General features: G+C 50.2%; 1 protein-coding gene across 1 annotated transcript in view; it reads left to right on the top strand.

The window, feature by feature from the left end:
• Positions 1 to 27,571, top strand: part of STX8 (syntaxin 8) — an 80,202-nt gene that overhangs the window by 22,203 nt on the left and 30,428 nt on the right. The window lies entirely within an intron of this gene.

Genomic DNA, 27,571 nt, shown 5'->3' with positions numbered 1-27,571 from the left:
ACCTCCAGTCGCTGCCTGTGGCAAAGGAAGGCAGGGATAAATTGCCCTGTGCAGAGCAGCCTTTGCTGGAGGATCCAGGAAAACGTTGTGCCAGTTTCTGTATAATCTTATTTATTTTACCCTTGTAGATACACCAAGGTGTTCTACCTGACTCATTCTCCTCTGGTTTTTGGCTGAATTAGGGAGGTTTGGCTGAGTCAGGGAGAGTTTTAAGGTTTGAGGCAGGATCCCAAATGCTTTCTCTGAGCTGCTGCTCAGGGAGCAGGACGCGGCTGCTTCAGCGTTTTCTCATGATGACATTTCCCTGTCTCTGAGCAATGTTTGATTCTCAAGTCCTTAAGCACCACTTAGGCTAAAAATAATGTTTTATTTTTAAATATTTGCTATTTGTGGCAGTGAAACACAGCTTGATGGTTTCTACTTCAGTGTGTACATTAAAGACTCTGACTTTAACGCTTCCTCTGTGCCTTCCCCTTCTCAGAAGGCTTTTTTGAGGTTTTGCAGGGGCAGGTTTTCAGTGGCTGCTCTGTCCCACATCCCTGGGTGTGGGACATCCCCAGGAGGAGCTGCTTGGCCAGGCAGTGCTGAGGAGGAGGTGATCTCCAGGCTTTGGAGGATCCTGCTTGCTGGGAACCAGATGCTCCCGTGTCACGGTGATTTCGGTCAGGGCTGCTGGGCACTGATGGGCTTTTGATGGATTTCCCAGAAAACCTGGAGGACTGGGAGCTGCAGGGATACAGCACGGGAGAGGAGGAGGAAACCACGTTTCTGGGCACGTTGTGCTCCTGAGGTATTGCTGGAATCTGAGGAGTGCTTTGAACTGGGCTCCCTCAGCCCGAGCTCAGGCTCTGCAGCGCATTCCCTGCTTTTCCCATTACCTCCAGGAGCGTGGCCAGCTCATCCCTCCTCCCAGCCCCTCTCCCATCCCTCCTGTTCTCCTCAGCAGAATAAATTGCTCCTCTGGCAGCCCTCTGCAGAGGCTGCACCGACTGGCAGTGCCCCAAATCCCCGGGGTGCAGCAGTTCAGTTCTGCTGCCCAGCACGCTCACAATTCCAGCTTGTTCCTCCCAGGGTCTGGGCTCGGGGTGGGGCAGCAGAACCCAGTCACAGGTGCAGCACTGGGGCTTTGCCATGTAATTTTTAAGTGTTAAGTTCAGGGAAAGTTGAGGTGCCAGGCTGTGCCCGCAGTGTTGGTGGGAGCTGATTTTTCACAGAGGGGTTTTGGCCTGTGCTGTGTCAGATTTTTCTGTTCAGTGCCAGGGGCAGCTTGGAGGGCAGAGGGAAAGCTGGGAGCAGTTGCTTCCTCAGAGCTGTGTTTCAGTCAGAAACAAAACTAATGTGACATAAAGGTGGCGTTCTGTTAAAATGGTGAAGCTGGTGTCTTAGAGCATCCCTCTATCACTTAAAAACTGATAAAATCATTATACTGTACCTCTTAGTATAAATTAACTTCCCTGCAAGCTTGAGTGTAACCCTTTAGTCTGAATTGCTGATGTGTTAAATGAGTTTTTTCATTCCTGTGCATCCCAAACCAAGCTGGTGTGGGCATTATCCTGTTTATGCCAAGTATTGTGCCAACCCCTGCCTGGCTCCAGACCTCTCCTGTGATCCCAGGGAGCTCTGGGAGGGACTGGGATGTACTTGTTGTTCCCACTGAACTGCTCTTTCCAGACATCAGTAACTGGAATAATCCTGCAGCACAACAGTAGTACAAGTCTTGGATGTGGAAGCAGACAAAATTCCACTTTCCTTTCTCCCAGCAGTTTTACAAGGAACGCTTCAGCATGAAGGGAATAAATCACACAAGGTACACGAGATCCCATGACATGAAGTGTCTGGCATCAAAGTGCAGGGGCACAATCAAATCTGGCTTTTGGCTGTGTGCATCGTTATGCTGAAACAGCTCCAGGGCTGTTTGATCTCACAATTTTGTTGGAAATTCTCTTACAGGACCAAGTTTGCTGAAAAATGCTGGTTTGGGGCCAGCCTTTAGTCTGAAACATGTGTGCCTAACAGCCTTTTTCCAAGCTCAGGGAAGGAATTTGAGCGATACCTTTGTGATAAAAGGTGATGGATTGGGCTCTGAGATACTGAGGCCACAGTTCCCAGTTTGGAGCAGGGCACCCCAGGGTTCCCAGTTTGGAGCAGACCCTGGACTGGGAGCAGGGACCCCAGGGTTCCCAGTTTGGAGCAGACCCTGGACTGGGAGCAGGGACCCCAGGGTTCCCCACGGCTGCTCACCTGAGCCTGCTCCTCCAGGTGTGAGCACAAATGCCAAAAGGATTTGGCTCCCAGTCCTGCCAGGATTTCGGAAGGTTGGGTTTGGGCAAACCATAGGTAAAAATAAGATAACATGTGGTATGAAGTGCCCAAATGTTTGTTGTGAATAACCCTGAGCTTTGTGTTTGTAGGATCTAGAGGGAGCAGCAGCACGAGGCAGCGCAGACCCAGGGACAAAGCCCAGATCTGTGTCAGCAGGTCTGTCACATCAGGGATGTGGTGCCCTGCAGCAGCACTGGGAAGAGGGATCAGCATCCAGCTTCTCCTTCTTCGTTGGGGAGAGAAGCACTTCAGGGTGCAGAGGAAGATTTTTAGTTCTTACTGGTTGGTTGTTATGGGCTTTGTCATGTTTGTCATTTTGTGTGAGGGAGTTAGGGTGGGAAACGGTGATTTGGGCAAGAAACATAGAAATTGTTAATTTTACTGTGTTAACACTCTTGTAATGATGGTAATGATATTGCAGAGCTCTGTTATCTCTGCTGTAGCATGGACAGCTAGTGGTGGAGGGGGCTGGTGTGATTCCTTGGCTTGAGGAAAAATCCATCAGGACTTGGCTGGGAATCTCCAGCTCTGCTCCAGCAGAGATGTGTTTCTTTGTCTGCCTCCTTTTCTCCAGGTGATATTCCCCGGCTCGAGCTGTGCAGGGGTGAGCAGGACCTTTCCTTGTTCCTGGTTTGGGGGCTGGAGGTGCCCATTGGGACAGTCAGTGTGGGACAGGGAGGGACCATGCCAGGCAGGAGGGGACTGGGAGGGCATCTCTTGGTTGTGATGCTCCTTGCCTCCCAAACCCCTGCATCCCTGGGATCTGCCATGAATAACTCTGCCACCTGCCCTTATTTTGGAATGTGGAGGTTTCCCCGTGCCTGTGTTCCCCAGTGCACAGGCTGTGGGTGTCACTTTGCTGAGCTGGGCTCCCAGCCTGTGCTCACAGAGAACCTGGGCTCTTGCCAAGGAAAATGAGCAGTGGGAATTGAGCTCTGAAGTGGCCTTCCAAAAGGTGGCATTTGCAATGAATAGAAAATCAGATAAGCTGGGAGGAAAGCTTCCTTCTGCTTGAGCTTAGGGCATGGGCTGCCTCATACATGCTCACTAGAAAAAGGGATTTGCACTTGGAAATTATTATGAGGTCCAAGGTGCCTCAGAGCACCAGCTTGGGGTGGGGGAGACTCAGCATGGCACACATTCATGGGCTGAATTACCAGAGTTCTGACTTTGGGGGCTGGATGATGCTTTTCTGGGTGGCAGCTGGGGTCAGTGCTGGCTTTTCCAGCTGTTCCATGTCACTAATCACATTTTAGGGGTCATTTTTGGGGTGTTCAGGCTTAAATTGGGGCTGCAGTGTGGTTCTTCCCCCTGCTTGAGCTGCTGTGAGTTCATTGCTGGGGAGAGCCCCACCCGATCTGTGTTACAGTGGGAGTTTTGCTGGTGCTGATGTGCTGCTGTGCTCTCAGTGCAAGGAGAATGAATTCCATAGCTGGAGACCACAGCTAGGAGAGGGAAGGCTGAGGCTTTGAGGGTAAAATCAGACTATTCCTCCCTTCTGCTCCAGGGCCAGCCTTCACCCTCGGTGTCTCCTGCTGCTGCTGAAGCTCCCTGAGCACCTGCAAGTGATTTTCTCTCTGGGCAGGTGCTGGGGAGGGGCACAAAATGCCCAGGAACCTTCTCCTGCTGGCCAGGTCCTGCTGCACGCTCGGTACCATTACCTGGTGAAGAGGACCTCATTGAGCAGATCTCAGTCAGTGTTTGCTGGACAGTGCTTGGCTCTTCTGCAGGACCTGGGGACTCCTGCTCTGTCAGAGTCCTCAAGGTTCCTTGTTTGAGTGAGGGCAGAGGGAAGTGGAGTGGGATTTTGGGGTTTCTGTGGCCTGGCTTCTCCTCCAGCTCATTAACATCACCCACAGAGTGACACGGTGACAGCTGAACAGTTTATCCCCTGAAGTTAGCAGGAAGATTAAGGAAAACTCTCATTTCAGAGTTGCCAGGAGCCTTTATAAGGGATGTGTTTTAAACAAGGCTCCCAGTAATGTTTAAAGAAATTGGAAGGGGAAAACCAGTTTTAACAGGGATTAAATAGAGCAGCTGGGCACTAAAGGCAGCAGATGTTGTCTGCCTAAATCATCCAAATGTACAGACACTGCCAAGCACAAACAGCCAAACCCCTATCCCTCATCTTGGGATAAAAACATTCCATAAACGGACTGGCACTGCTGGCTTCGGTGAGGGGTTTGGTGTTTGAAAGGGGGAAGCTCTCCAGAAGTTCTCACCAGCAATTATTGTGTGAAAATCAGCCACAGCCACGGCTCTGCTCCTGCCCAAGTGTCCCTGGGCTGGCCATGGCTGCTCCACTGAAGCTCCCATCACATCCTCTGGTGTTCCTGGATCAAAGCAATGGTGATAAACACTGAATTCCCCAAATTCAGCTTTGCTCAGGAGATCCTGGGTAAAATGTGTCATTGCTGGCAGCAGCTCTTCCTGCCCAAAGCTGTGAACTGAGGAGCTGCTGACACAGCCAAAGCTGTCCCCAGTGCCACAGGGCCATGGCTTTGTGCTCCCTCCTGCAGAGGATGTGCCCCAAATCAAAACTGGTTTTAACACCAGCTGGGGGCTGGGAGTCGAGCTGCTGGTGGCTGCTGTGAGCCTGTGGTGTCTCCTGTGCGGTGCTCAGAGGATTTGGTCCATGGTTTGGTGGTGCTGTTCCATGCACTCTGCTCTTCTGGTCTGTTCTAGGGCTTGGAAGAGTCCCTTCTGCTGGGAAAAAAAGGGGGAGGACTGAGGGGAAGAGAAATTCAGCAATTTAACATATTTCAGTGTTCCTGCATGTCCTTCCCCACATCCTAAACATGAAAAATATCAGTGAGTTTCCCTTTGGCCCTGGGGGAAGGAAAAGGAGTCTCCAGCTGGAATTCATGAAGGTCTGCTGGAGGAAGGAGCATGGGCTCGGGGTGATCCCTCTGGAGCACAAGTGCAGTGCTGAGGGTGAACAGCCGGTTCCTGCACACTTAAACTGTCCTCAGCACCACCCTCCCCACTGCTTCCTCATCCCTTCCACGTGGGAGAGAAGCACAGGGAAAAAATAAACCACAAAACATTGAAAAGGGAGAGTTAGCAATGCAAAGGTACATTTTGTCCTTTGTAAAAAAGAGGGCACTGCTTTCCTCCTTGCTTTTCAAACAAGGGCTATGTTTTATTTTCAAGTTGCTTTTGGTTTTATTACTCTGAAATAGCAGCTCATATTCACAGATAGAAACCTCAGAAAGATCTGCAGATCCAGGCCAGTCCCGTCCCTATCAAGTCACAAACTTTTTACTAATAGTGGGCCCAGAACTCATCAAAGTGTGACAACTCATGGCTCTGAGTCCACCTTGGGTCCATCCTGGGTGCAGCCCTGGCTGGGCTCTTGTGCTGCCCAAGGTGTGTCCTTTGAGGCCTTTTGATAAATCCCTGCTTTATTCTTTCCCCCTGCCCAGCCTCTCCAGGCAGCAGCAGGGTGAGCTCCTCTCTGGGGGTTCTGCTGTGTGCAGGAAGGGAGGCTGCCCTGGGCTGGCCAGTTCCTCCAGCTACTCCCCATGGGCGTGCTGGGATGATGGATAGCTCAGCATCTTTGTTCTTTGTTTTCCTCCTGACACTGGCAGAGCTTAAATCAGGCAGAGAGGGCCTGACAGGTCTCCAGTTACACAAACAAGTGGTGCAGAGACAGGAGTGTGTCGGTGCTGCTCCTGGCAGGGTCTCTCTGGGAGTCAGGGCTGGGAGAGGGGGTGAGGCTTGGAGGTATTGCAGGAATGGGGATGTGACTGCAGGGCTTGGGATGCTGTCCAGGAACAGCCTCATGAGGAGCTTATCACCCTGTGCCCTTTGGGATGGATCCTGGCTAAATATACTGTGTGTTGTCAGACGCCTCACTAAAAGAAAATAGAAGCTGTTGGCTTACCTTTGTGCTCCTGCTGCTGCTTTCTCTTAAAATAATAACTCTCAGGGCGATATTAATTTGTTCCAGCTTCCATGGAGCAATCCCCCGTCTCCCCAAACCTCAACAGGAATAAATACGACTGTGGAGGTGCAGCTTCAGCAGGGGAGGAGATCTCCAGTTGCACGTTAATGTCAGGTTCTCAGCAGCAGCATGGAATCGAGAGGAGCCCAAGCTGTGCTGTGGAAGGTGCTGCTCCTGTACACCCCCAGGAGCAGCTCTGGTCTGCTGGTTGCGTTCCTGGCTTGCCCAAGTGTCGGAATCTGTGAGTATTGATGATCCCGAGATTGTAGAAAGTCTCTGTCTGTCAGCCCCGCTGCCAAAGCAGAAGCCATAATTCGTCTGTGCTGGTTTCAAGGTTGTTTATTCTGTTTATCTCTAACATGTTCTGCTGCCCTGCCGCAGCTCTGTCCTGCAGGGCAGCGTGTGGGGCTCTGCCCTCAGTGGGATGGTACAAACATTATATACCAGAAACTACCTGTGCTGGATTTACAATAACGTGCCAATATCTGTCACCTACGTTGGACAGTGTGTCCCCAGCCTGAACCAACAGAAAAATGCCAACACCACAGTGAAACATGGAGGGCATGAAGAAGGAGAAGAAGGACAAGACACACCCAATTTCCTCCATCTTTTCCCCTCTGAACCCCTAATCTAGAATCCTAAAATTTTACCTTTGCACCCGTGTCACACTTAATTATTACTCTTATCAAACACTCAAAGCTTGTAATTGATCCTGTAAGATTGAAAACTCCTCTCCATGGACAGAGATCACAGCCAGTGTCTCTGGGGGCTCTGTCCAGGGGGGTTCCTGACCCCTGCCAGGGTCCCAGACCTGCCAGGGCAGCCAGAGGGAAGCCCTGGATTCCCACACCCAAGGACTCCCTGGGTGCTTTTGGGCAGGGTTCTCCACCTTGCCCTTTGTTTCTAGCCCCCCAAAAAGGTATTTCACCCAGGGATGGTGCTGGGGAGCCTGAGCTGCCTTTCTCTGAGAGCTGTGGGATCTTTGATGTGCCCTGAGATTCCTCCTGCCAGATCCTCCGTGTTTTCTCCAGCGTGGTTCAGGGCATGGTGTGATGAGGGTGGAATGTTGGAGGATGAAGCTTTGAGTTTGCTCTTGATCACTGAGCTGCAGCCATGGCCTGAGCTCATCCCAAACCCGAGCAGAACTTTGCTGCTTTGATGGGGAGAGAAAAATGAGGTGGAGCAGGTGACACTTGTGCCACGGGGCCAAGACAAGCCGCTGCACCTGGACACAGCTTTGGGGAAAATGCTCTGAACTTTCTGCTCCTTGTTTCAGAAGAATGACTTGAGGAGAAGAAGGTCCAGAGAAGAAGTGAGGGCTGTGGAGGTCAGTGGGAAAGCACAGACAGGGCTCTGATGGCTGGGCTGTGCAGTCCAGCCAGCTGGGGATGGATTGCAGATTTGCTTTCTGTTCGTGTTTTGGCAGCAAAATATTGGGGAGGGAGAAGGCTGCTGAAGCTGAAGAAGGATATTGGTTCAAGAAAAAATGAAAATGAATTGACCATAAATAGTACAGATGAGAAAATTAGGTTTTTTCTTCTTTTTTAACTGAGAGATGAAAAATTCCAAAGGCGCTTCCAGAAAAAATGGGCAGAAAATGATCAGTTTTTAAAGTGGAGTTCAGATTTGTAAAAAGTTTGTGACTTGATAGGGAGGGAACTGGCCTGGATCGGCAGATCTTTCTGAGGTTTCTATCTGTGAATATGTGCTGCTATTTCAGAGTAATAAAACCAGCTAAGCCATGTTTGAAACTGATTGTTTAATGTATAATACGCCAACAATGAAAAAGCAGCTGTATTTTGAATCTAGAGAGTGGCAAACCCAAGTATCAATTATTTTCATTCTTTCATTCTATGGAAAGACCTTATTATCAAAAAATCATCAGAAAATGTTGGTGTATTCTGAGAAAGCCACTGGGTTGTGTGAGGCACTGAGATGCATCCAGGGAAGGAACCTGCAGTGCAGAAGAAGGAAGAAATCTGCCCAGTGTGGTCACCAGCACTGGGCCAGTGAGGGAGATTACCATTAATAATTTCTAACCTTCGTGAGCATACATTATGCTGCTAATTTTTTCCTGCTGCTGAATTCATGTCAATGTTGAAAGTATAAACAATCCCCTGAATAAAATTGTGTTTGGTTTGCCTTGTCCCACGGATTAACAAATCTGATTACTGCATTTAAATTTAATGCCCGAAAAATTCCCTAAATGAATGATTCAGTGTGAGGCCATGAGCAGATGTAATTATCTATGAAAACTAATGAATCATGTCGTTAGGAGAGTTCTCCTTGCAGCTGTCTCCAATTAATCCGTCCGTCAGTGCTGGAGTAACGACGTTGAAGTTGTGACCCGGGATGAGGTTCTGCCCCTGCTCTGCCCTGCCACACTGGGCAAGGAGGAGTCTGCCCTCACTTTTAGGGGTATTTTTGGAAGATGGAAAGCCCTGAACGTGTGTTCTGCCAGTCCCGCTGTGATGGAGGGCTGTTGGATTTGCTGTGTCCCTTCCATCATTCCCTAAGCAGCAAAGTGTTGCAGAAGTGAGTTTTGGGGAGAATTCAAAGCTTTTCCCTGCTGATGTGTGCCTGTCAGTGTTCTGAGCTGGGATCTGGGTGTTCACGTGGGGGGTTTGTGCTGAGCAGCCCCTTTTGCTGGGTAAGGCAAGTCACAGTTTGCTCAGGGAGCCCTGGTACCACCAGAGCAGATCCAGGAGCTTCTCCCCTCTCCAGAGAAGTGGCAGAGGATGTGGAGTCTTCCACAAACAGCTCAAATGTCCTGGAAACAGCTGAGTGAAAAGAGTTAAGTGTTAAAGGAGGCTTCCAAAAGCCTGGGGAGGAGGGATGTCCTCTTGCCCAAGTTCCAGTGTTCGGTGCCCACGTGGCCCTGTGGCAGCTGGTCCGTGCCTCTCCACTGGGTCAGTGTGCTCAGTAATAATGTCCATGTTCATGGACATCGATGGGATCTCCTGCCAGCACAGCCGTGCTTAAACCCGGGATTAGGAGGGAAAGGGAGCAGATTTCAGGGCATGAACAGCTTGTGGCATTGCTGGGCGGTGGGAAGGGGCAGAGGAGCGGGGCTGCTGTGGCTCCTGGTGGGCAGTGTTTGCTTTGTGTGCTGCTGGGCACAGCACTGCGCTGGCATTGCAGCGTGGGGGTCTGGCAGGGCTTTGGGACACCTGTAATTGCAATTAGCAGCCAGGAAACAAAAAGGCACCGGGCTGGAGGAAGGGGATGTGCTGCAGTGGGGAGGTGGGTGTGAGCAGTGTGGCCTCTGCTCAGCACGAGCAGCAGCGCTGTGCAAACAGCCGAGCTCGCTCTCAGTGATCAAAGCCAGGCAAAAGGGCATTTTCCTCTGCACTTAGGGGGACTTCCTATAAAAGGGCTGCGTGAGGTTTGTTTGTGAAAGTGCAAACGTGGAGAATTGCAGAGAGCAGGAGCTGACAGAGGAGAAGCAATTTTTGCTTTTCCCAGTGAGAGTGCGCTCGCAGATCCACGGACGGCGTGACCCCAAAAACAACTGGAGTGACTGTGCAGGGAGAGGGAGCTGCTTTGTTGTACCACCTGTACTGCACTGTGTTCTCCTCGCTATTTTAATAGCTAATTAATCTTGATTTGCTTGGATTTAAGAGGTTTTTTTTCTCTTTTGGCACATATGTGCAACCTATTATGTCATAAATCCCACACATTTCAGCAAATGTCATCCTGATTGTTCCCTACAGCACAGCATCCTACTAGGGAAACATTCAAGGTCAGGAACTTGGATTCTTTAACCACTGTATTCGAGGAAGCCGGTTTATTGTTCTTTCACAGCAGAACAGGGTGATTTCTTTTGGACCTATATCACATTGGCAGCCAACCTGGAGAGGTCAGAATTGCCTTAACGCTGGAGGGTCTGTGGGCACATTAATCTGTCCTCATAAATTAACTGGTGCACCCCACAGATGCCAGCACAGGGCATTTCTGAGTGTTTAGTGCTTTTATATTCCTCCAGAAGTGGGAATTATTTCTGTGCACTCAGTGTTTGACCTGCATCTCATATCCTAAAATCGATACAAGTATTCCTTGTCCTTTTTCCTTCTGTCTTTTAGAGGGTTTGAAGGAGTTGTTTGGGGATGGAGGAAGTGACCTTCGTATCAAATAATCCTGACTTGGCGAGTTGGGGCTTTGGGTAGCTTCCTTGTGGCTATTTGTGCTGTGAAAGCTGAATAAAAAATTTGCAACTGAAAGTCTTAAAAAGTGAATTAGGGAAGTGTTGACTCCAAAGGGCCATTAGCGTGTCCTCGGCGTGGGATGTGCCTTGTTTTTCCTTGCTGCTTAATGTATAGCTGTGTCTGACCTTTTCCCCGGGTTGTTTTGGTGGGCCTGTGAAGGAGATGTCAGAAGGAAAATGTGAATTAAAACATCTTGTGTAAGGAAATTACTTTCCTGCTCTTCTCCAAAAGGGAGAAAAACCCTGAAAATAAAAGAGGGAGAATCCTCTCCTAGTTTGCTGTCTGTAATGCTTTTAGTTCCTGTGTGCCCTTGCTGTGGTGGTGGCATTTGGGTGTTTTCAGGGTGTCTGGGTGTCCTGCTCCTGTCCCTGCAGCAGCTCTGGGTGCTGTCCCTGCCCAGCTCCTCCGGGCAGCCTCACACCAGGGCTGGCTTCTTGTGAAGCTCCTTCAGCCCCAGCAGCTGAATGTTCCCTGAGCTGAGCTGGCATTCCCTTCCCAGGCAGAACACAGCTTAATTCAAACTTTTTGTTACGTTTAAGTAGCTAAACCAAACTTTGTAGACATTCCAGTTCTTGAATCTCTCAGTGGCTGGAGCTCAGATGCTTTTTACTTTCTTTTGCAGGAATCTTTGGAGTGTTCTCTCTTCCTGCCAGTCTGTCTCAGGTTTTTTGAGTCCCCAGTGCTGATCAGTGGTTTTCTGCCCAGCAATTGCTGGGTTTGGGGCTCCTGACAAGCCCCTGGGCGGTGCAGAGGCTCTTGTGCAGCTCAGCCCTTTCACAGCCAGAGTGGGCTTGTGGTCATGTTGACAGCTTGACACTGCCACGGCAGTGAATTGTTCAAGCTTCCTCCAGCAGCCCTGTGAGCGGAGCAGACAAAGGGAGGCATGGGCAGGAGCTCCCGGAACGAATTGGGATTGAGGAGAGGCTGGCCTGGGACATCCCTGCGGATCTGAGCCGAGGGAGGCGTTTGGCACCAGCACCACGGGGCTTGTGTAACAGAGATGCTCAATTCATCTCCATTTTGTGCTGCAAAACCAGCTTTGGAGTGCTTGGTTTATCCTGTAGCAGACTGGAATCCAGGAGAGAGGAGCCTTAACAGGACAGGGGAGAGCACCAGGAGTGTGGGGTGGCAGGAGACCTAAAAAAGGTGGGAGCTTTAGGAGGGGATCCTAAGTGAGAACAGAGCTCTGAAATGCTGAGGGGGAGCAGTCCTGGGCACTGGGCTCGCTGGGGATGGGAGCTGGGGAAGAGCCTGAGCTCCTGGGAGCTGCAAATAAAACACCCATGGCACGAGCACAGGCAGGGCAGGGGTGGTGCTGTGGCAGGAGGGGACTGCTCTGGGAAGGAAACGTGACATCAGGGCTTGAGTTAAAGTGTGATAAGCATGCACGGTGCTCTGCAGCAGCTTTGAAGATTTTCTGACACAGATGCAGCAGTCCCACAAGTACGTGAGTCACTGTCACAGTCCTGTGTCCTTGGCTGCACTGGGACTCGGAGTCAGAAGGAACCAGGCAGGAAAACTGCTTTAATACACTGTGGATCTATGCTGGGGCCAGAGGATCAAGTGCCATCAGCCCCTTCCCTGGTCTAGAAAGTGCTAAATTCTGTTAATACCCTTAAGTCATGGGGCCTGACTCCTGCTGGCACTGGGAGATCTCATAGGTGAAGGAGAGTGGAAGGAGAAGTGCACCAAGTAAACAAAATATGCAAGTTTTCCAAGCTAAAAAGCCTTGTGAGGAAAGGAAAGAAGATGTATTGGGGTGTAGGGTGTAAAAGTGGCTCTTACACTCCTGTGTGTCCTCACAGGGGCTGAGCTGGGGTTTGGTGTGTCAGCAGGGACCCAGATGGGATTTTGGGAATTGGGAATTGTTCCCTGTGAGGGTGGGCAGGCTCTGGCACAGGGTGCCCACCCTGGATCCCTGGCAGTGCCAAGGCCAGGCTGGATGGGGCTGGAGCACCTGGGGCAGTGGGAGCTGTCCCTGCCATGGCAGGGGTGGCACTGATGGGCTCTGAGGTCCCTTCCAACCCAAGCCATTCTGGGATTCTCCTTCCAATCAAGCAGTCCACCCTGTGTTTGCTGCTGGCACCCAAAGGGAGCACACCAGGATCGTCCCATCCCTGGTTTCAATCAGGAAGCGAGGCAGAGAGCGCCTGAGGAACAAATACTGCCTCAGATGAAACTTAATCTGTTTTTAAAGAACTCCCTCCTGCTGAAATTGAGGGGTTTTTTTCCCTTGTTTTTTAACAGTCCTTCCCTGAAAGGCCTCTCTTGGGGTGTCTCTCATCCTCACTCAATGATGTTGAGGTTTTTTTCTTTTTTATTCCGAGTTTCTGGAAGCTCTGTGGTTTTCCCTGTTACACGTTTTTAATTCAGAATGCCTCAGTGAGCCTTTCCTGTTCTGAATCTCCAGAGTACTCCATGGGGGAAAATTTAAAAAATAACATGTAAGCTTTACATAATTTACTATGAGAGTAATTCGGTTTATACAGCAGTTCATAAACCTTTAGCTGGTAAAAATCAAAGTACCTTAATCTGAAAAGCAGATGGGGGGATGTCACAGTGAAGGCTTATAGCGTTTTCAAAGACAAATTGTTTAATTCCATCACTGCTAGGAAAATAAATAGTTCTGCTGCTGGATTGAAAACAGAAACATCTCAGAAATGAGACTTCCTTCGCTTTCAAGCATTGTTAGCTTGACAACAAAGAAATCCAGAGGAGCTCGGTGGGAAGATGTGGTGGAGCTGCAGTTTATGAGAAATGAAAAGCAAAAGCCTCCACAGCACGTTTTATCACTGGTGGGGAATTCTCAAGTGCCTTTCCTGCACTCTTCGGGCCCTGCCCCGTGTCCTGGGCAGGGTTTGATGAGGAAGAGTTTGGTGAGGCAGAGTTTGGTGTGAGGCAGGGTTTGGTGTGGGGCAGAGTTTGGTGTGAGGAAGAGTTCGGTGTGAGGCAGAGTTTGGTGTGAGGCAGAGTTTGGTGTGAGGCAGAGTTTGGTGAGGCAGGGTTTGGTGTGAGGCAGGGTTTGGTGTGAGGAAGAGTTTGGTGAGGCAGAATTTGGTGAGGCAGAGTTTGGTATGAGGCAGAGTTTGGTGTGGGGCAGAGTTTGGTGTGGGGCAGGGTTTGGTGTGAGGCAGAGTTTGGTGTGAGGAGGAGTTTGGTGAGGCAGAATTTGGTGAGGCAGGGTTTAGTCTGGGGCAGAGTTTGGTGATGTCTGCACTCTTTCCCTGTGCTCAGGGGCAGGGCTGGCCCCGCTGCGTGCCGGGCGATGGGAGCGGGGCACGCTGCTCCCAGTCCCACTTCTCATGCACTTTGCAGGCTGCAGGGAAAGCTGCAGCCATGCCTTGCCTGTCTAATGAAGGCTGCGTTTGTAGCCCCACAGTAATGCACTCACAGGCCAATCAGGGCTATCTGGCCAGCACATCCCTCCCAAGGGATGGTCTTGCTTTAGTCCTAATGGCCTGATGAGATCACCTCTAATTTGTGTATCAAGCTGGTTTGTAGCACATCGTTCAGAAAAAAAAAAAAAAGAAAAAAAAAAGGGGGTAAAAAACCCCACACAAACCAAACAAAACCCTCTTTATTTAATTTTTTTTCTTGCTGAACTTCAAAAGGTTGTATTATACCCAGTGTGCAGTGCCCTGTGAAAGCTCAGAGCCATTACCTCAGCCCACAGCCAGCAGAAAACAACTCCCGTTTTAGGGGGGGCTCCTTTCTCCAGAATTATGACAGCCCAGGAGGAGATGCTGGAGATGCTCTGGTGGCTCCCTGGGCTGCTGGCTCAGGCTGGGGGCTGCTCTCAGCACCCACAGGTGCAGCATCCTCCTCCTGTGGCCAGGGCAATGGAGGAGCCTTGGAGCAAGAAGCCTGAAAAGCTGGTGGGTGAGAGCACAGGAGCAGCAGAGGAAGGTGCTGAGGGGGCTCAGGATGCTGATGGCAGAGCGTGGGTGCTCCCACACAGTGGTTTGGGTGCTCCCACACAGTGGTTTGGGTGCTCCCACACGGTGGTTTGGGTGCTCCCACACGGTGGTTTGGCTGTCCAGGCACAGACACACGCCGTGTCAGTGTGGAGGAAAGCTTGCTGCGTTCTCCTGCTCCTTGAGGAAGCAGCCAGGAGAGGCTGGCTGTGGATTTGGTGCCTCTGTGTCAGCAGGCTGGGGCCCAGGGGTGCCTCTGGCAGCGTGGGGGGATTTCCTGCAGCAGCAGAGCGTTCTGGTGATGCTGTTGATTCAGCAGAACTGATTGTGAGGAGTGTTTTTTGCAGTTCTGGGGAAAAGGGGCTCAGCCCTGGTGCTCAGCAGTGATGGACCCGTTCCTGCCCAGGGGAGGCACAGGGAACAGAACTGAAGGCACCAAATAATCCTCAGAGGCCAGCACAGAGCTCTGCATTGTGTGCTTGGGAGGAAGAGAGGTTTAATAAAGTGTAAGAAAGGATGGAGTTGGGCTGTTGGGTATTTGGGAGGTGAGTGCTGACAGGACACTGAACCAAGCACAGCCCTGGTGCTCAGTATCTTCTGTGCATCAGCCAGCCCTTTCTTCCAGGTTGTTCCACAGCTAAATTAACCTCAAGCTCTCTTTTTCCAAAACTGCTCTCCCTCTAAAGGAAACAAGTTATTGGCAGAAATTGAATTCTTTTTAGCAGCTGACTTTTAAATCTAAAAACTTAACAAATATGTGCTGCAATGATCAAAAAATGTTACATTAACACTTTTTTTATTACCTGAGCTGAGACACTTGGTAACACGCTGTTGTCCTGGGTGATTTTGATACTTTTATTTTGTGTTATTTTTACTGTTCTACACCCTTTTGTCACTGAATCAGTTTTGCATATTGTAGTGCTGCCATTTGGATTTCTCTTGAAATCTGGCTGGAGGAATTTAAATTTTGGAGCTCAGCTTGTTGCTGTCTCTGTCTTTGCTCGTGTCCCCACGCTGGTACACGGCAGAGTGGGAGCCCAGGGGAGCAGGAGCTGGAGCTCACAGGGCTGAGCACTCAGCTCTCACCAAGTTTGGAAACTGCACTCTGCTCATGAAATCGAGTGCTAGCTGCAGAAAATGGGGCAAAATTCAACTGTAAGTTGCTTTCAGTGGGCTCTAGGTGTCTGTCTGGGATGTAACCCAGGTAAGTGATGCTGCTTCAGTCTGAGGTGTTAGGTGAGGTTGGTTTGCTCTCTCAGACAGCAGGATTCATTTCCAAGGTTGTCCTGGGGCTGCCTGCGTTGTTTTGGCTTTTTGTGTTGGCTTTCTCTGCAGCGGGCCCGCAGTTAATGCTGAGTTTCGATTTCCATGACAAGTTCTCTTCTGGGAGATTTACAGCTCAGCTGCTTTGGTTTGCCAGGCTAATGCTGTGGAATGCAGGTTGACAGTCCAGATGTGAAACCTTTCTCCTCGGAAAGAAAACAAAGGATTAAATGCGTTTTAAGAGGGTTTGAAAATAATAATTTAAGGCTGAGGCCCCGAACCCAACGTCTGAAGTCATGAAATACTGCTGGGGATGTGAAACTTCAAAATCAGGACACTTGGAAGTGCAGCCTGGCTGTGAGTTCCCTGTGGCTTTTGGAGCACCTGACACTGCCAGTACTGGGGCTTCCTAAGGTTTTACAGAATGTCAAGTAATCAAATTCTGTATCTCTGTGCCATCAGTGCAGGTTAAAGGGTGGTTTGGGTTTTGCTCCTGCTGAAGCCAGGGGAGTGTGGGGACAGCTGCAGGCTCTCACTTGGAGAGGACCATGATTCCCTGATCTTCATAGATAAACATAGTAGCTCCTGTTTTCTGATTTGACAAAGCGGCAATTTTCCTGGTTGTGGAATTATCCCAGTTTCCAGGGGGATGGAGGAAGGCCCAGGGGGTGCAGGTTTGTTCACCAGCATCCCCACTGCAGGGGAAAAGGTCTGACCAGGCTACAAGGTCATGACTGAACTGGAAAAGGGTTTAATAGTTGTGTTTAATGTCCAAAACATCTTTTTAAAGAGAGAAACACAATGGCCTCAGCCAGGCCATTGAATGGGATCCTTTGTGCTCGTGAAGATTTGTACAATGCATCTACCCCTGAATGCCCGCTTGGGTTTCAGAATTATTTGGGTAGGAAACAATGCAGCGAGAGTTCATTGTCCTCTCAGAGAAATGATGAAAACATCCAGAACTTTCTCCCTGCCCATATGGGAAGAGCAAACATGAGGAGTCTGTTCTACCAGATGTCTTAGAATTGAGATCATAGCCTCAAAGGTAGAAAGGGCAGACCTTGCAGGGCAGGTCATTCTCAAGTTGCCTTGGGAAATATCATGGGGTTTATTGGGATTTATTAAATCTGGGGTTGTAAAAAGCTTGTGGCTCTTTATTTGGGACTGATAATCCTATTGGTGTTCTGTTCTGATCAGGCTCGGGAAGCCTCTGCAGACAGTGACTTTGCTGGAGCAGAGGCACTTTCTGTACACTCAGATATTTGGGATTTGTTCTGTTCAGAAAGGTCTCTGCCTTTATTCCAGGTTGTGGAATGCAAAAAAAGCAGATTTAACAAATTACAAAACTGGCTTATGCTTTCCTAGGTAAAAACCAGGAAAAAAATTAAAACCCTGGGCTAAAACTGCCTTTTGTAGTATCAGTGTATCTTTTTTAAAAGCAGGATGCCCTAAACTGAGTAATTAGAAAAAAACAACTTTGAGACTACACACATAGAACTAGGAGTTAACTTTTTTCCATGTATATATTCACTTTTTAATATGAATTTCTCTCTGGAAACAGTGTATTTTGTCCAGTGAGCTGCTGTTTGCTGCTGAACTCTGGCTGCTGCAGCCAGGCCCTGTGCTCACTTGTTCCCGTGCACCCAGAGCCATCAGGGCAGTCCTGCACACGCTGGCAGGCGAAGCACAAGGAGCCCCAACAACCTCTGCCTGTGATAAACCTCTGCCTGTGATAAACCTCTGGTTGTGCAGCTTGATAAAGGGGGGCTCGAGCTTTCCTTCCTGCACTGGGCTTCATCACACTGGAGCTCAGCACTCGAGCGTGGAGATCAGAGCAGGATTCAGCCACACCAGAGCAGGGTTAGCCACACCAGAGCAGGGTTCAGCCACACCAGAGCAGGGTTAGCCACACCAGAGCAGGGTTAGCCACACCAGAGCAGGGTTAGCCACACCAGAGCAGGGTTAGCCACACCAGTGTCCCCAGCCCGGTGTCCCAGCCCCTCGTGCCCGTGGATCCCTTCGGTTCCTTCCAGCACACGAGCTGTGGGAGGGGAAAATCACAGGGCAGATGTGGAAGGGTTCCCTCTGTGCAAAACCTCCTCTTGCTCTGCAGAATCCACGGGCACACAGCCACCCCAAACACCGAGAGTTCAGCCACATCTGCAGAAAATCCATGGGAGGGCATGTGGAAAGTTGGCACAGCTCTTGGTGGAAGGAAGTGGGGAGAAAGAAAATCATTAGCTAAGGCTGGCGGGGATGCGAGGACTCGAGGTCGTCTTATCTGTGGAAGTTCTTCTTCCACCCTTTCTGTTGTTTTAACTGCTTCTCCGAGTAATCAGAACTTTTTCCATGCCTGCAGACTGGGAATGGAATATTTTTGAGCCATATTTTTGAGCTCTGGAGACGTGTCTCTGCTTTTGGCCTGTCAGTCTCCTGGGCAGGTGGCTGGGCAGGCAGGACACTGATGGCAGCGAGATCCAAGGAGTGCCATCACTGCAGGGCATCCAACTCCTGCTATTTGCCCAGCTCTGAACATGTTGTTAGGTGATGTATTCCTCTTGCTAATTTGCTCAGTTTATCACTGATTCCAGTAGAGCTTGATGAGGGATGTCAGCTGGAGATTAGTCCCAGATGCCTGGGCTGACCTTAGCTTTATCAGCTGCTTTCAATACTGTAACCATGAAGCACTTGCAAGTTTTCTGGTTCCTGCCATGATTGATAGCCCAATTCTGAAGTGGCTTTCCTCCTCCTTTGTGATCCAAGAGGATAATGCCCTGCAGCTGTCCGCAGCATGATGCTCTTGTGCTGAACACGCTGATGCTCTGCTGGCTCCTTCCCAAGGCCAGTGTTTGTTAAAATGGCACTTGTGTTCTGCAGGCCTGACCTCCCACTGATCCATGCTTCTGCCTTTTCCCTGCTCCAAATGTCTTGAGCAGAGCGAAACGAGTCCCTCGGTGCCCAGGTGAGGCTGGGGGATTTTAGGAGAGGTTTCACTGTGGGTGTGCAGAGCGGATGGAGGAGCTGCAGAACCTGTGGCAATCAGCTTTCAGCACTTGGCAAAGGTGTTTGGTCATTTTGAGGGTGGTTTTGGGGAGCTTTCCTGGAGCTCCCAGCTCCTGTCGCTGCAAGGGGTGTGCTGCTGAGGAAGGTCTCTCCTGCTGGCCTGGTGGGCTCTGCTGCTGTGTCTGTCACGGATTTGTCACGGGTGGGAGTGTGCTGCAGGGTGCATCCCCCTGCCTCTGTGCACTGGTGCTTCAGGAGGCTGTGTGCACTCCCAGGAGTCCAGCAGCTGGGGGAATCCTGAGGCTGAGGGCAGCCTTCCTGGGATTAAGAGACAGGACTAGAGCAGTGGAATTTTTTTACCCTAAATTTTGCATCTGCTCCTGCCTGATGTTGGGGTTCTGCAGAAGGTATTGGTGGGGAGCTCACTGTGACTCAACCAGGGCCAGGGCTGGTCTGGCTGGGGGATTGCATTTCTTGCATATCTAAAGTGCATTTTCATTTTAAAAAAAGGAAGAAGGAAAAGAAACACCAAGCCCATCTTCCTTTAAAGGGTGAATGTGGAAGGGCATGAGCTCTGTCCTGGGCTGGGCACCTCAGGAGACCCTGGTGGATGTGGTGGCTGCTGCTCCTGGTGTCTGTGCCAGGGGAAAGGGGCACTGCCTGCTCTGCACAGGAGTGAAGCTGGCAGGGAGGGCAGCTCTGAGCCCCTGGAGCCAGCAGCCATCCCTGCTCTGCTCCTCGAGCTCTCTCCAGGCTTCCTCTCCAGCTGACTGCTGGTCATTTTCCCAATCTTCTTTAATCTGTGTCGAAACCAAGAGCACTCAATCTGCAGTTGTTGAATAATTCCCCATTGTAGGGGCCGTGGCAGCAGTGAAGTTTCACTGGTCTGGAGCTCCTTAATGTGAAAAATGTGGGCCATTCTTGTGGGAATGGCTTGCAGTGAGCCCCTGGGGATGGAGTCCTGCTTTTTGGGTTGAGTTGTCTTTCATTTGAGCAGGGATGGGTTTATACATCCTGCTCAGCCTGCTGCACGTCCCAGGAATTTCAGTGTGCCTTTCTTTGGGGTGCTGGCCACGGAGCCAAGAGATGAGAACTGGTTTTTGTCTGCTGGCAGGAAGGTGGAGGTGACCAGAGTGGCTGAGGTGCTCTGCCTCACTGTGCATTTTCTGTTTTTCTGTGTGGACTAAAGCCTGGTTTGTTGGTACCCACAAGGATTGTGTTACTTTCCTGGGGTGGGTTCACCTTTTATGACATGTACAAGCAGGAACTGCCAAGGAGATCTTAAAAGTGGCAGCAGCTGCATGGAGTATAACACAGGATTTAATTTCTTTTTTAATGTTTTTGCTTTGGTATTTTTATGGGGTTGTTGGTTTTCTTTGCTTTGTGAAATGGATTGGAAACCTCAGCTTTGGGTGTTTAGTAGCCAAAATGACAATGTTTTATAACATTGCTTTTCTGGACTTTTATTTGGTGTTTTTGGTTTGGTGTTGGTTGTTTTGGTTGTAGGTATTTTGGTATTTTTGTGGGGTTTTGTTGGTTTCTTTCTTTGTGAAATGGACTGGAAACCTCAGCTTGAGGTGTTTAGCAACCAAAACAGTGTTTTATGGGGATTTGCTAAACCACCTTAGGAAATTGTGGCAACTGATGTGTATTTGTAATGAAAGCTCTTGATATCTATGGAAAAGGGCTGCAATGGTGTAAAAACTTGGGAAAAATGAGACTTGCTGAAAGAAAGCAGGGGTGAGTGCTACCAACAGTTCCTGAAGGCAGTGTTTTTTAAAAATCCTGCTTAGATTTTGGATAAAGGGAAAACAAACAAGTGTGGAGTCTGAAACAGCTTCTGTCCTTTTCTTTGCTGCTGTAAGTTTGCAGAGCACAAACGCACTGTAGCAGGAGAAGTGTTTTGCTTGGCAGGGATTTGTTATAGCCATGGAAGTGGCCTTCCAGCCTCCCAGTGCTCCAGGCTTTCCTAGACATGCAGATTTTATGGGTATTTTATCTATTAGCAGGATTTCCTTGCTTTTTCCCAGAGCCACGTCTGTAGGAAAATAATTTGGTAATAATTTAATTTTCGCTATAACTTAAGATTTTGCTGGAAGTTTGGGTAGTCCGGCCCCAAAATCTCTGTTTGTGCTGCTGGGGCACTTGGATTCGGGATTTGAATAAAAAGAACTGCTGATTACAAGTGCAAAGAGCCCAGTGAGTGCTGTGAGCTTGGAGAGCCCTGGGTGTGTGGCACTGGGGACTTCAGCCAGGGCTGGGAGCTGGAGGCAACTTCTTATAATTCCTACAAGAACATTTCTGTTCTACAGCTCTGTTTGATCTCAGGTGACTGCGCTGCTGTGCCTTAAACATGGTGAGTGGAAGGAAGGGTCACTTGTTGGGAGCAAAGGGGAGGAACAAAAGGCTTCACACTCGAATGCTGCAGGGAAGGAGACTTTTATCTCCAGCAGATAACTGGGAGAGGAAGCCCAGAGTGCCCTATCATGTGAATATTGTTCTGCCTGCCCCGTATCACTGCGAGTTCTCAACACATCTGGGCTGAGAGCAGTTCCAGTAACATTCAAAAGTACTATTTTGGTTGGCACTCTGGGGCTGTGCTAGATGCCAATTAGTAATGGCTCTTGGAAACAGCCTGCCTTGAAACTGTCCCCGAACCGTTCCCCGGAGAAATTATTCAATTAAGTACAGCTAAAATTAATGTCCACGGGTTTTGTTCGAATCAAACAAAATAAGCAGCTGGAGAAGGGAAAACTTCTCAGTGTGTGCTTTTAAAATAACAACTCTTAGCTAATAACTGTGTGAGCTGGATTGATAGCAGTGTTTGTTTTCCCAGCGTTGCTCTGTGGCTGTGGAGGAGCTGCTGAGGGCTTCCACAGCTGACATCCTTGGATGGCTCTGTGTCACCTCCACGTATTCTCCAGGCACCATCTGCTGCTCCTGGACCTGCTCTGAGAGGATGCAGTGCCCTGTGTTGCCCGGGGGTATCAAAGCCTGACCCAGATTCGGTCAGATATTTTGGGATGGACGAATGCAGTGAGGAAGGTGGCGTGGGGTGGAAGCAGTGGGCCTGGACGTGTCCTTGGAGCAGGTGGCTCCAAGGTGGCAGAACAAACAGGTTCCTCTGTTGGGGCACGTGTTAGCCCTGAGGGTCTGGCTGGGGGAAGGCAGGGGCTGCTCCTGGGCATTCTGAGCTGGGGCCGGGGCAGCAGAGGGCTCGGGGCTCTGGAGTTCTTCCCAGTCTGTGCCTTTGCTGTCAGGAGCTCCAGGAGGCAGGAGCAGTCCTGCAAATGGAGGAGATGCTGTTCCTCTGGAAGAATTCCTCAGGCAGAAGCTGGCATGGGCTGGGAGGAGCAGGACCTGCTGCCAGGCCAGCCCTGAGTGCCTCGGGATGTGCCCTGTGTGGCAGCACATTTCTCTCCCTCTCAGGATTTTTCATAGGGGAGCACAGAGAGAAATGAAAGAGAAAAGAATTTCTATTTCTGCTCCTTGTTTTTCCCATGTGGAATGTGTGTGGAGAATTGTTTACCTGGGGTGATTGCTGGGTTGGATTCTGTGAGGATTGTTTGAGCTGATGGCCAATCCAACCCACTGGGGCTGGGCTCTGAGAGAGGGTCACGAGTTGTATTAGAGATAGAGAGTTAGAGAAAGTAGTATGTAGTTTGAGTATCCTCCTTTTATATAGTATATTGATGTATTTTAGCACAGTTATAATAAAGAAATTATTTAGCCTTCTGAACTGAGTCAGACATTGTAATTTCTTCCCACTGGGTTCGCCTGCGTTTACAGTAGCCCTGGGCACGGAGCAGGGCTGGGGCTGTCCCCAGCTCCTGCCAGGACACAGCTCCTGCCCTGCAGCCCCCGAGTCCAGCAGGGCAGGGGCAGGAGGGCTGGGAATGTCCCTGTGCCACCTGAGCACTGCGGGGTGAGATCCCTCCGGCCTCCCTGCAGCTCTGGCTCTGCCGTGCTCCCCTTTGTGACAGAAATATTCCTGTAGGGATCACAGAAAGCTGCCTCCAGTTCCCATCCTGACACCCTCCCAGCAGGAGCCCAGCCAGAGCTTCTGAGCCCTCCTGTCCCCAGGGCCATCGAGATCCCTGTTAATTAAAAGAGCTGAAGGGTGAGACAGCTGGAACACGGAGGAGCGAGTTGGTTTGACCCCTTGGAGAAGTTTTTAGTTTTGGGGATTTTAATGCTTACAGGAAGTTCTGCCAAAGAAGAGATTAAATGTCCTCGGTTAAATTTGGGACCTTGGAGGGAGGAATCGTGGTGTTTGCTCGAAATGCAGAGCTCCTCAGAGCAGGGAGGGCTGGTGGTCAGAGCCCTGTGGAGCAGCGAGCACCAGGGGGATTTGGGGTGGAGCTGAAGGAGCAGAAGCCCAGGAGTGCACTCCTGTGTGTGCTTTGGCACAGGGAGCTGCACACCTCGGAGGGGCTGCCAAAACCTGCCAGGGCTGCAGCCAGGGGGAGAGATTAGCATTGCTGGCTTTGTATTTTTTACTGCATTCTTTCCCTTTTCACTCTGCCTTGACATTACAGCTGGCACATGGTGCTGAGGTTCTTCAGGTTTCTGATGTACTTACGTTAGCTGCAATCTTCATTTCATAGCCCTGGCACTTGGAACAATGCTTTGCTTTCTTATTAACGTGTAATTATGGGGTTTGGACATATAGAGGTTGGCATTCCCTATATGATTCATTTCTTTGGTATCCAGCTCTTCTCCTGAGGCACCAGAGACCTGAAGGAGGGAGGGAAAGTCTGCTTGGCCTCTCCTCTGAATTCCAGCCTCACTGTAATTGGGTTTGTGTCGGGATTTTAGTGCTCTGTGTATTTTCCTAAGGCTGACTGGAGTCTTCCATGGCTCGGTGGGGCAGGCCATGGAGGTGCATTACTCACTGATAAATGCTATTGCTGAGCCACGCGTTTCAACCCACGGAAAATCCGAACAGCTCTGAGGAAACCTTTGGTCAGCAGCACCGCTCTGCTGAACTGATCACAGCCCAGGTTTGTTTCTCTCTTCAGTGCTGAATTTCACGTGGCCACCTCTGCCTGGCTTTTGGGTTTCTCACTCCACAGACAGAATGGGTACAGGTCAAAGATGGAGCTGCCAAAACCAAATGTGACATTTTATGCATTTTAAAGAAAACAAGAGAAAAATATATAAATTAGTGTAAAGTCACGTATGCAGAACTCTAAAACCTGTTCCTCTTCATGGGAGGAGATGGTCATCATTCCCAAGGAATTCCAGGAGTTAAGGAGAGGGATTAAAAAAACAAAACAAAAAGAAAAACAACAACAACTCATGTGCCCTCAGAAAGGTGGCACAGCTCAGCTGTGTGGGACATGGGGAGAGACAGGAGACACAGGATGGAAAGGAACCAGGTCATTTGAGTGAGGAAAGATTAGGGAAACCTCCTGTGGTTTTCTGCAAAGTGAAACATCGAGTTCCTCGTGCTCTCCAGCCTGCTTCTGCATCCTTTCACTCCTCTAAGGAGCTGCTCATCTCCCCAGAGCTGGGGGGTTAAACTCTCATGAGGGAGCTCCTAAACAGGAGCAGCATAACAGGGGGTGGTGGCACTGAGGGACAGGATCACCTCTGTGTCCCTGAGAGGGACAGGATCACCTCTGTGTCCTCTGGGAGGGACAGGATCACCTCTGTGTCCCTGAGAGGGACAGGGGATCCCTGACAGCATCACCTCTGTGTCCCTGAGAGGGACAGGATCACCTCTGTGTCCCTGAGAGGGACAGGGGATCCCTGACAGCATCACCTCTGTGTCCCTGAGAGAGACAGGGGATCCCTGACAGCATCACCTCTGTGTGCCTGAGAGGGACAGGATCACCTCTGTGTCCCTGAGAGAGACAGGGGATCCCTGACAGCATCATCTCTGTGTCCTGGGGTTAGTGCTGGGCTTGGGCACTGGGTTTTTATCTTCTGCCTCAAGATCCTGCTTCCCTGAAGGAGACCTTGGCTAAAAGTGTTCCTGGCTGAGCTGTGGTTTACAGTGTTTCCTGTGCTGTTACAGGAGTGTCCTTTGGAAGGTCACCAGCTGCCAGCCTGCCTTCCCCGTCTGCTCCCTCCCACCGTGGGGACTGGCTCCTTCCTCTCTCCAGGTCTCTCCATGGTTTTTTAGCCTGTTCCTTGCACATCCAGCTAGATGGGAGGTGATAGAACACGGAATTGCCAGCTGGAAGGGCAAAGGGGGCTGCAGGTGGGTCAGAAAACCTGCAGAGGGTCACTGCTCTGAGGACTTCCCTAGCCATGGACTGCTTGGTGCCACCTTAGAAATCCTAATTTTCAATTCTGCCTTCTCCAACACGGACTTCCTTTGGACTGGAGAGAAATATTTCATTTACAGGGAGGCTGAGCACTGCCCTGTGCTTGGGTGTCAGCACAACAGGGGGTTTGTGGGTGCAGAGGATGGATGGAGGGAGGAGGGAGGGATGGATGAATGGATGGAGGGATGGATGGATGATGGATGGATATTTCTCTTCTGGGGAACCTGCTTGGCTGGACTTCTGGTTCAGCTGGGAGCGGGGTCAGAACCTCCTTGTGCTTCCTCCCCGTTCCAGCTGCTCATGTCTCCAGGTCCTGCCATGAGCACCCCAGAATTCTCCAGGTCCCAGCTGAGACATCAAAGGGCTGGGTGCTCATTGAGCTGTGGGCTGTGTGTTGGGTGAAGTGCCCTTCTCCCCTGGAACCTGTATCACAAAACATGTTTATATAGATATATATATATATGGAGAAATGCTTCTTCCAGGATGCCCAGGGCAGCCCTTTGGTTCAGCAGTGAGTCCTGGCAGGGGGATGGGAAAGGAGAGAGGCTCTACACAGAATCCCAATTGCAGTGCCTTGGGCTTTGAAACGATGACAGAAAATTTTCCTGCTCACATTTGTTCTCATTTAGCTACAGCTTGTTCACCAGGATGTTTTTCAAGGAGGGTCTGGTCAGTGCTGGCAGAGGAAAGTCTCCAATTTCCCAAGCATGCTTATCACTTTGTCCTTGACAACGATGGGAACTTGCAGCACTTTTTTTCGTGGAGAGGCAAACATGAGCAGTCCTGCCCTTGCAGGCAGCATTGTCCTGCTCTTCCTGTGTGCTGAACCACGCAGGACAGATAAAGTTTCCCCAAAATATTGTTGGCTTTGCAGATGTCAGACCTGGGAAAGTTGGGTGGGAGGGGGAGGAGAATGAATATCTGAACTGCAAACTGAACAAACCTTGTAGCTCAAATGACATGCCTCCCATCCCTTGGGAAATTGTTTTGGTGTAGGATGGACAATACTGAGTTTAATAATGAAGAACAATAATTTTAAATACTGCAAACAACTCTAGGAGGGTTTGTGTCTGGAATAGAGCAGCGTTGGTGGGGTGGGTGGGTCAGAACAGAGGGTAAAACACAGGGCAGTGGTTGATGTTTTCCCTCTGCCCTCCCTTCGTGGGGATTCAGGGATGGTTTGGGCTGCACGACAGGAATCAGGAGCTCATGTTTTAGGAAAGCTGTATATTTCCAAAGCCCAGGATTTTTTAGAAGCTGATATCATTTTACACAGGGATTCAGTGGAGATGACAGAGTGTTTGTAGAGCAGATGGAAACATGCACTGCAAGGATGGTGCTTAAATGTCTGGGCTCTCCGGGAGAGCAAAACCTCCATGCTCCTTGTGCCTTGGACATTTCCTTTGTGCTGCAGAACTCTGATAATTTTATGTGGCTTTTGTTATCTCTGTGTACCATCAGACTGGTTTTATCTGTATTTGATACAGTGCTTGTTCCTTGATAAGGCTGAGAACATAAACACCCTCCATAATGAACATCTGGGACCTGAGGGAACAGCTGGAGCTGTGTCAGGAGAGGATGAGTTTGGATTTCAGGGAAAGGCTCTTCCCCAGAGGTGCTGGCACTGCCCAGGTTCCCCAGGGAATGGGCCCCGAGGCTGCCAGAGCTCCAGGAGCTCGGACAGGGTGGGATTGTTGGGGGTCTGTGCAGGGACAGGAGCTGCACTGGGTGATCCTGGGGGTCCCTTCCAGCTCAGGAGTTTCTGTGATCTGCTCTGGGGAGGTGAATGGTGCAGAAAACTACTCCCATTCAATTCCTGGTGTCACAGGGATGGCAGCAGGGAAGCTGCAAGAGCTAATGTCACACTCTGGCACTACTCTTGTAAGGACAAGGTCTTGTAAGGACAAGGGCTCCTTGTGTCACAGGGAAGTTTGGGAAGCACAAGGAATGCTCTCTCTTCACTGTCATCCCCTTTTCCTTTGTAGAGACATTTGGGAAATCTTTTGTTTGAGGGAATACAGTCAAACCAATAAAGGCCTAATAGTAAAGGCCGTGTCCTGCTGTGGAGCTGTGTTCTTTCCATGTTCTTTAACCCTCTGCCATCATCCAGTCAGGGTTATGATCCAGACATTTGGGCAGGGTATCACTGTGTCTGTGTGTGCTCTGACTTCTGCTCTTGTTGCTCCAGGGCCATTGGACCCAGGGTTCCCCAGGGCAGAGCTGCAGTGCCAGAGCTGCAGTGCCAGTGGGGTACAGAGCCCCCAGGGCACTGCCACTGTCCCCAAGCCCGGCTCAGAGGCAAGCAGGACTTACAGAGACAGGGATCAATAGTGGGCAGAGTGCTGCAAGTGGAAGCAGAGCAAGAGGCTGTGCAGCAGCACTCAGGGCTTGGCTGCTGTCCTCTCCTGCTTGATCATGCACGAAGGAAACCTCTCCTACCTGCGGGGCTGAGGGCAGCCAGACATGGTTTGTGCAGACACCAGAAGCACTGGCTGTGTGTTCCAGGGAAATCAGAGCGTAACAGGCAGTGAGAGGGAAATTTAGTGCCTGAATGTGGCTTTTAATTTTGAGCCATCCCATCAACCACTCTCAGTGTAAGCCTTGTACCAGCTCTGCTTTCCATGACAAAATTAAAGCCATCAA

This window comes from Taeniopygia guttata, chromosome 18 (assembly GCF_048771995.1).
Source record: "Taeniopygia guttata chromosome 18, bTaeGut7.mat, whole genome shotgun sequence".
NCBI classification, from domain to species: Eukaryota; Metazoa; Chordata; class Aves; order Passeriformes; family Estrildidae; genus Taeniopygia; species Taeniopygia guttata.
This window is presented reverse-complemented; position numbering and strand designations above follow the sequence as displayed.